The sequence below is a fragment of the Vulpes lagopus genome, chromosome 12 (genome assembly GCF_018345385.1).
Source record: "Vulpes lagopus strain Blue_001 chromosome 12, ASM1834538v1, whole genome shotgun sequence".
Classification (NCBI taxonomy): domain Eukaryota; kingdom Metazoa; phylum Chordata; class Mammalia; order Carnivora; family Canidae; genus Vulpes; species Vulpes lagopus.
The window spans coordinates 67,532,767-67,542,153 of NC_054835.1; the positions used below are offsets into that span (position 1 = coordinate 67,532,767).

The window sequence follows — 9,387 nt, forward strand, 5'->3', positions numbered from 1 at the left end:
CACCGCCCCCCACGCCGGCGCCAGGTCCATGCACCGCCCCCTCGCCCGTGCACAGCCCCCGCCCACGGCCGCGTCCGTGCACCGCCCCCTCTCCAGCCGGGTCTGTGCACCGCCCCCTTCCCCGTCCGTGCACAACCCCGCCCCCGCCGCCGGGTCCGTGCGCCCTCCCCTCGCCACCGGGGGGCGGGCCGAGGAGCGCGGGCGCCAATGGGGAGCGCGCCCCGCCCCGCCCGGGCTCCGGGATGCGCCTCTCCCCACACCTTGCCGCCGGGTCCGTGCGCCGCCCGCGTCCACGCGCCGGGCCCGTGTCCCCTCCCCCTGCGGCCGGGGGCGGGCCGAGGAGCGCGGGCGCCAATGGGGAGCGCGCACCGCCCCCGCCCCCGCCGCCGGGTCTGTGCGCGCCCGCCGGGGGCCGCGGGAGTCCGGCCAGGTGAGCGGGGGTGAGCGGGGGCGAGCGGGGGGCGGGGGGCGCGGGCGGCGGGAGGGCCTCGGGCCGCGTCCCCTCGAGCTTTGCCCGCCCCGAGCCCCGTGCTCCCGGCGGCCAGGACGGAGGGGTAGAGCAGCCCTCGGCGGCCCGGGGGGCGGGCGGCTCAGCCCGTCCCGGGGCCGCGCGAGGCACAGGCGCCGCGAGGGGCCGCCTGGAGGCCCCCCCGCCCCGCCCCCGCCGACCTTGCGCTCTGCTCCCCAGGCCGGCGACTCCGGAGGGCTCGGGGCGGCCCGGGTGTCGGACGCGAGCGGGGCCGCGGCGGCCGGAGCTCCCCGCGCAGGTAGGACCCCCCCGCCCCCCCCCCGGGCGACCCCGGCCCGGCCCGGAGCACGTGGCCGCCCGCCCCGCCCCCCCCGCAGCGCCCCGCGGGCCCCGGGCCCCCCCTTTCCTGTGCCCTTCCAAGGCCCCGCGGTGCCCTGGGAGGCCAACACAGAAGGGGACAGCAAGGCTCCATGAAACCCAGGGACGAGCCCGCAGCGCTCCTCTTTGGATCCTGTCTGGAGTCACAGCCCGACCGGAGACGATTCCTTCCGCCGAGCACCGCGCACCTTTGGGGCTTTGTAAGCTCTTGTGCGTTCGAGCGGGAGGGCGAGCACGTGCTGGCGCCGCAGCGCGGGGGAGGGGCGGGAAGCGGCGCGGGCCGGGCAGGCCCCCCCCCCCCCCCCCCGGGCCCTGGGACCCTGACCCCGCGGAAGGACGCCCGCCCCCGAGCACCCAGGCGCCCCCTCCTGTGATGGGATTCTAGTGGGGAGCGCAGTGAGGAATGCAAACTTCCCCTCCTTAGATGATCCTTTCAGGGTTGCTGGTCGTTGAAGGGTGAGGAACACGGCGGGGTGGGGGGGGGATGGAACGCAGGGCTCCTTCCTGCACACCTGTCTTTGGAGACAAACTGAAAATAAGGTACCTCAACAATTGTTTTCTGTTGGAAAGGTCATTTGGAAGTTTTTCCTTTTTTCCAGGTTGAAAGCTACAGGTAGCAGCCGTGGATGCTGGAATATTCTGATGCTGGTTATTTTTACTGACCTACAGCAACTCTGCGGCCTAAGGTACACACATGCTTCTGTGGGACCCAAGAGATTCAGGAAATGTCCCCCACCCCTGGCCCCTAGAGGAGTAAGCACTGCGGCCTCCAGCCCAAGTCAGTGCCAAGAATGCCCGCAGAGCACGCCCTTAACGGAAAGTTCCATATCCAATGAGGAACTAAGGGCTTGAGAAACTCCCCCATCCTCACTAGAAATCCCCTAGACCAGCCCATAAAAATCCAGCTGGAACCCACCTCGAGTCCAAGTCCCTGCTCCACTGTGACGGGTACACTTGGACCCAAGCTCAAGCTTGCTAACAAATCCTCATGTACTTGCATCGGTGTCGGCTCCTTGGTGGTTTATTGGGTTCGCAATCTTGGGCACAACATTTGGGGGCTCATCCGGGATCCGAGAGACCCCCAGAACCCACCCAGAGGGTTTCACGCCTGGGGAGTGCACTCAACTTTTTCTACCTTTTGCACACATATTTTCTGAGAGCTCCGTATCGTATCTTGATGGGCCAGCTGGAAAGTCAGGGCACCGAAATGGTGGACCTTGCACCAACCCTCTCTAAGCTGTCAGACTTTCCCGCCACCCTCACAACGGGCCTGGCCTTCTTGTCACCATTGGGAGACCAACACTCTCTACCCAGGAACTTCCAGTTGGGAAGTGCCAATCACCTACTCCCAGCCCCATGTCCCTTGAGCGCCACATACCTTACAGATATGAACTCGAACCCATGCCCTTGGGATGATCCGACACACTTTCCCCCGCTCCATACTTCCTAACCACCACATACCTTTTTTGGGGCAAGCCAGGGCCCTACCCTGACCCAATAAAAGAACATCGCTAATTCCTTTCCAGCGCGACTTCCCCAACTCACTACCCCCCCCATCTCTCTCTCTCTCTCTCTCTCTCTCTCTCTCTCTCAGTCGTGGAACCTCGCCCGAGGGTGCTTGCAATAAAGCTGGTCTCAGATCCATCTGCCTTGTTCTCTTTCCTTAGCATCACTGGCGAGGAAAACTCAACATGTGGTGCCGAAACCCGGGAGGAGGTTGAGCCCTTGCGCGGCACAGAGACTCCCTCCTCCTCTTACGGGCCTCAACCCCCGCCGCCCACCTCAAGGAGGCTTACTTAGGGACCTGTCGTGGTGAGTGTTCCCTGGCCCCTGACCCACCTCCGGATCGCCCTGTCCTAGCCACGACCGCGCCTGGGCAGACCTCCGGTCACCTGGTGGCCCCACCAGTCCCAAGGAATCAGGAGACGTCCTCATTCCAAGGGAACTACTGTTCCTCCGTTGATCCAGTACACGGATAAGGGGACACCCTCCTCCGTGAGCTGAGTCGGTCGGTGAAGGGGACCATGGGAGTCTCCCAATCCAAATTCGACCCCAAAACGCCCCTGGGCTGCCTTCTGGCCAACCTCCGTACAATGGAGGGGGACCAGGACTTACGCAGACGGCGTCTTATACATTATTGTACCGTCGCGTGGCCTCAGTACAAATCCAGAACCGCCTTGCCATACCTGAAAATCTGGCCCACACCTTGGTCACAGAAATTCACCAGATGCTTCATATCGGCCCCAAGGCGTTGTGTCAGTTCTTTGCAGTCTCTCTTCTATCACGTTTCCCTGTCCAAGGTGGTTGAAACCGTCCACAGGACGTGTACTGTCTGTTCAGCTGTCAGTGCACAGGGTGGAATCCGCAGGCCAGGACCTAACCACCAATTGCGGGGCCACCAGCCGGGAGAAGACCGGCAGCTGGACTTCACCCACATGCCCCGTCATAAAACCCATCGGTACCTAGTAACTCTGGTTGACACGTTCACAGGTTGGATAGAAGCTTATCCCACGGCCCGTGAGACGGCGGACATCGTGGCCACCGTCCTTACAAACACATCATTCCCCGTTCCGGGCTGCCTCGAACCCTCCAGTCAGACAACGGGCCCGCCTTCATATCCAGCATAACCCGGCAGGTGGCTGAAAGTCTCAGCATCTCTTGGAAACTACACGTCCCTTACCATCCGCAGGCATCAGGTAAAGTAGAAAGGGCCAACGGGCTACTTAAAGCCCAACTCCTCAAACTTACCCTGGAAACCCGTCTCTTGGCCTACCCTCTCGCCCCTAGCCCTCACCCCCCGTGGACCCTCCGGATTGAGCCCATTCGAACTCCTCTACGGTTGTCCCTTATAGATCACAATCTCCTGGCTGTCCCCCCCACTCCTCCTCTCTTACCTGCCGTACCTTACTCTCCTTCAGGCCCTCCTGAGAGCTCATGTTGACTCAGTCACCCCGGCCCCGGACGACCTCGAGGACGATGAGATTCCTCCCCAGAAACTGCTCCCAGGTGACCAGGTTCTCAGGGCTCGCAGCCCCGGCCCCTTGCAAACGCGGTGGACGGGACGCCACACCGTCATCCTCACTACCCCAACTGCGGCTAAATTCCTGGGCCACCAGCCACGGGTACACATCGACAACCTTAAACGGGCCCCCGCTGACAGTAAATGGGCGTCCCAGATGGTGGGCCCCACCAAGCTCTGCTTGGTTAAGTCTCCTCCTAATACTCCTCCTGAGCCCCCCCATCCAGGCGGAGTCATGTGACTGCATGAGGGGCTCGGGTACCTCACGCTACTTCGCGGCTTTTACCTTTATGCCAAAATCTTGTTACCAGGGAAAAACGCCAACCCTCTGCACGTCGCCCTATGCCCCGGGAAGGACCTTTTGGACCTCTGAGCTGTCTCAAACCTTTCGATCCCCCTGCACTAAGTACCCTAAATCTGGAAAGGTCTGCTGGACCTATTTGGCCCAAATAGGACTCTCTGATGGGGGAGGGGTCCAGGACCAGGCCTCCCGCAACCACTCCCTCAAGAGAGTACAATACCTCCTGTACAAGCACAACCCGGATATAAAGGGATCCATCTCGACTCCTCACGGGGAGCACCCTCCAGCAAACCGCTCACCCTAACCCCCCTGAATTCCAGTTACAACCTCTGGAAAAATGTTTCTGGAGGACAAGATTGCTGGATCTGCTTTCCTTTTTCTTCCCTCACTAACATCATCGGGATCCCGATTCCTAATCCTGGCCTATACCCAATTTCTCCAATAAAACGGTCCACATTGGATCTATCGGTGCTCCCGTACCGATCCTGAACCTCATCTCCACCCCTCATACCACCACCACCACCATCTCCACTCTCCCCTACTGCACCCCCTCGGGAATCTTTCTCTCCTGCCCGACAGTACTCTTGTTGCTTAACCTCCAGTGACTCTTTAAGCTGCACTCTCCTCCTTCTGTCTCCGACCACAAGCATCTATTCCTCTGAACAACTCTTCGTCTCAAGTATTCCCTACCTCTCGGAGCAAAAGGGCTGTTTTTCTCCCCTTAGTAGGGGCAGGACTAACAACTGGGGTGGCAACTGGGGCGGCGGGACTGGGAACCTCCATTAACTTCTATTACGAGCTCTCCCAGGCACTCAACAAAGACGTGGAACGTATAGCCGACTCCCTCACCGCCCTACAGACTCAAGTCACCAGCTTAGCTGCTGTCACCCTCAGAACTGACAGGCCCTGGACCTCCTCACCGCTGAAAAAGGGGGAACATGCCTGTACCTGAACAAGGAGTGCTGCTATTTTGTCAACCAGTCGGGCATAGTCCCCTCCAAAGTCAAGGAGCTCAGAGATCGGATCCGAGCAAGGTGTCAAAATGACCCTATTTGGGGCTTAAACCATCAAGCCTGGGTGACCTGGCCTCTCCCCTTGGCAGGGCCCCTCTGTAGACTCCTCCTGTTAACCTTAATCGGTCCCTGCCTTATACGTTATGTACAAGAGCGCCTGCGACAAATGACCAGAATATCAGTTAACCAACTCCTACAGCCCTATTCCCGCCTGCCCACTTCCGATGGCCTCTAGGACGGCGCCCCACTGCCTGCAGGAAGTAGCCAGAGCAAAGTCAACGCCCCCTGACACCAGTATATAAAAGAGGCCGGAATGATGGGCCGGCAGGGAAGTCGGGGCACCGAAATGGTGGACCTTGCACCAACCCTCTCTAAGATGACAGATTTTCCCGCCACCCTCACAACCGGCCTTCTCGTCACCCAGGAACTTCGCGTTTAGGAAGTGCCAATCACCTACTCCTCGCCCTGTGTGCCCTGAGCACTACGTACCTTACATATATGAACTCGAACCCACGCCTTGGCGATGATCCGACACTCGTCCCCTGCCCCATGCTCACTACCACATACCTCACCTTTTTGGGGCACAAGCCAGGGCCCTACCCCGACCCAATAAAAGAACATCAATTCCTTCCCAGTGTGACTTCCCCGGACCCCCCCCCCCCATGTGAGTCGTGGAACCTCACCCAAGGGTGCTTGCAATAAAGCTCATCTGGGATCCATTTGCCTCGTCTCTTTCCTTGGCATCACTGGGGGGGGGGGGGGTACTCCACAGTAAGGTGTTCAGTACTCCTGTGAGTGAGCACGTGCTCGTGCTGGAGCGCAGGGAAGAGGGCCCTGGGCAGGCTCCAGGCAGGCTCCATCTGGCCTAACTGGGCAGCTGGAGCTCGCCCTGGGCCCTGGGATCCTGACCCCACAGGAGGACACCAACCGCTGGAGCACCCAGGCGCCCCCTTCTGTGAAAGGATTCTAGTTGGGGGCAGCCTGGGTGGCTCAGTGGTTTGGCACCTGCCTTTGGCCCAGGGTGTGATCCTGGAGACCTGGGATCGAGTCCCACATTGGGCTCCCTGCATGGAGCCTGCTTCTCCCTCTGCTGTCTCTCTCTCTCTCTCTCTCTCTCTCTCTCTCTCTCTCTGTGTCTCTCATGAATGAATAAATAAATAAAATCTTTTAAAAAAAAAAAAAAGGATTCTAGTTGGGAGCACAGTGAGGAATGCAAACTTCACCTTCCTTAGATGATCCTTTCAGGGTTGCTGGTCTTTGAAGGGTGGGGAAAGACAAGGGGAGGGGGGGATGGAACACAGGAACACAAGGCTTCTTCCTGGACACATATCTTTGGGGACAAACTGAAAATAAGGTACCTCAACAATTGTTTTCTGTTGGAAAGGTCATTCGGAAATTTTTCCTTTTTTCCAGGTTGAAAGCTACAGGTAGCAGCCGTGGATGCTGGAATATTCTGATGCTGGTTATTTTTACTGACCTACAGCAACTCTGCGGCCTAAGGTACACACATGCTTCTGTGGGACCCAAGAGATTCAGGAAATGTCCCCCACCCCTGGCCCCTAGAGGAGTAAGGACTGCGGCCTCCAGCCCAAGTCAGTGCCAAGAATGCCCGCAGAGCACGCCCTTAACGGAAAGTTCCATATCGGAATTAGGGACTAAGAGCTTGAGAAACTCCCCCAATCTTACTAGAAATCCCCTAGACCAGCCCATAAAAATCCAGCTGGAACCCACCTCGGGGTCCAAGTCACAGCCGAGCCAGAGGACAATGTTCTTTCCGTTCCAGCATCTTTGTGATTTTGTGACACCGTTCAGAGCACAGAGTGATGAAATCAAACTTAATCGTAGCGTTGGTGGTACCTGCATTCAGTTACACTGTCCGTATTCGGGGGCACCTGGGTGGCTCCGTGGTTGATCATCTACCTGCCTTCGGCCCAGATTGTGACCCCCCGGGGTCCTGGATTCGAGTCCAGCAGGGAGCCTGTTCCTCCCTCTGCCTGTGTCTCAGCCTCTCTCTGTGTCTCTCATGAATTAAATAAAGTGTAGGTATTTGTCACTTCATGAAGGCAGGACCAACCCGCTAGAGTGACATAAAGACTAAATTTGAGAACATCTGAAGGCCTTGGCTGGAAAGGTCATAAAGCATCTGAAGCCAGACTTCACGGGGTAGAAACAACAGATCCAGAATACTCGAAATTGACCCATTTTGAAATAGTTTTTTGGTCCCCTCATGCCTGCTGACCTCTCTAAACCTTCCATTCCTAGGCTGGGTGAGCATTATGGAGCATTGAGTGAACAATTCAATATGTTGACTAGTTCTGTGTAGGAACTATTGCAGCATGACATCAACAGGTGATAGAAATACGGTCTTCACTGACTACCAAGCCTTGCCATACCTTTCTACCAGGAGATGGAGTACACATCAAAGTTTGTAGAAGAAACCATGCGTCATCATCTCGCTGGGAAGGCTTTAGGAAATACTGTTAACCGTCTACACTTCGATCAAAATAAAGATCTTCCAGAATCTTCCAGGAGACCCACCAAGCTAGGTCCAGAGATCATCACCCCTATAACAATTAGAAGGCCGTCCGTATGAGTGACATCAAATTGAGGATTTCCAGAGCCTACCCAGGCTCCAGAAGCAGATGACACCATGAAGTAGGCAGCTTTGTCCAAGATCTTGAATCAAGAATGTTGTCTTCATTTATCTTCCCTTGAAACCTTTCTCCCTAACCTGGAAAATTCTCTGACCTAGAGATTTAAAAAATAAATGAATTACTTAATTAATTAAAAAATCCTCTTTTATTTACAGAAAGATTGGCTGGAGGTTGCTTGCCTTAACCTATGTTCCCTCTGTCCCTCCACTGTGGGCTCCCTTTCAAACTGTGTCTTGCTTTAACTCATGCTCGTTGCTTTTTTCAACAGTTCTAGCACAACCCCATTACCCACTCCCACCACTCTTCCAAATCCTGGCTCCTTAGCTGATTTATCTGATTGCTGATTATATCATTGCTTAGATCATGCACAGGGACCCGAACTAGTTTCTGTTCTTGCCCGTGCCAGTGCCTGGTGGACACATTCTGGACTGTGGGTGTATAAAAGGGAACGGTATCCACAAACAAAAGGACAGAATCACTATTTCCTCCTATTGTCGAATAATTTGGCATTGGGAATCTTCTACAGAGGCTCAGGGTCTATTATTTACTTAAGTGGAGCTTTGGGAGGAAAATTTTACTCTTGGATCGAAAATAAAAAGGGCACCAGACCCCTTCCTAGGTAACCTATCAAAACAACACCATAATCAAACACTACGGTTTGATTTCACAGATGGTACCTTCAGACCTTCCATAGATGTTGTAAACGAGTCCAAGACTGACTCTTACGATGTAAATGTTTGCCTAGTCACTGGCCAATATTCCTGCTCTGCAGGCCACACAAGTGGGACCTGGAATAGCTCAGCCTTCCCCCTGCTTGGTGTGCCCCATACCCAAGACTACATAGGAGTGGACCAAAATTCTGGAATGACCTCATTAGGTACTAACACCTATCTCTGTAGCTGCCAAAATCAAACCAAAGGTCTTCTATACCAGATATTTCACAACCTGCTTTGTTCTTTCAGGCTGACAGGCACATGGTAAATGGAGATGTGTAGATGCCAACATGACTAATGACAGATCATGATGGACGTCAGATGCCAGCCTGGTGGGTCACACGTTCCACTCTGACCTTTGTGCATGAACGACTCTGGTCTTTTTATCTTATGTGGTAATATGGTATTTAAGGAGCTCCCCCCTAAATGGCCAGGGCCATGTGGACTTGGCCACCTGGCACCCGCCCTCCCCCAGGACTCCCATTTCCAACGCTAGCCCAATCACAAATGCACACTCTTCGATACATAAAGTAGCAACACATAGAAGCACCCAACCAGACATCGTAGACAGTCTACCCATTTTTCACAACACCATTCCATTAAGGACCCTTTTTCCAGGTTTGGAAACTTCCCATTTAGAAGCAACAACTCTAAACATTTCCAAAGTAACAGAACAAGGATTCGCTGCCACCGAATCCTTTTCCCTGGGAGGCCGTAAAGGCTACTTTACTTACACTGAACATCTGAATAAACAGCAGCTGCAGAAGGAGGCCAACTTTCAACCTCTCTTTGATGAGTAAAGCAGGCTTTTCTGAGAATTCAGCTGTCAGACCCCCTCTC

At 55.8% G+C, this 9,387-nt stretch overlaps 1 long non-coding RNA gene and 1 other non-coding gene across 10 annotated transcripts; both read left to right on the forward strand.

Moving 5' to 3' along the window:
• The first annotated feature begins 384 nt into the window (after positions 1 to 384).
• On the forward strand, positions 385 to 7,925 carry LOC121473849. Of its 9 annotated transcripts, none has more exons than XR_005983247.1 (8): positions 447 to 767; positions 951 to 1,047; positions 1,447 to 1,533; positions 2,515 to 2,659; positions 3,338 to 3,543; positions 3,766 to 3,969; positions 6,594 to 6,680; positions 7,443 to 7,925. It is a non-coding gene; the product is annotated as an uncharacterized LOC121473849 (long non-coding RNA). The 9 variants fall into 9 exon arrangements; XR_005983249.1 differs by having other exon boundaries at positions 7,585 to 7,924; XR_005983243.1 differs by lacking the exons at positions 6,594 to 6,680; positions 7,443 to 7,925 and adding an exon at positions 388 to 430 and having other exon boundaries at positions 689 to 767; positions 3,766 to 5,895.
• Positions 878 to 998, forward strand: LOC121474364. Its single transcript, XR_005983374.1, has one exon. It is a non-coding gene; the product is annotated as a small nucleolar RNA SNORA26 (small nucleolar RNA).
• Positions 7,926 to 9,387: the final 1,462 nt, after the last annotated feature.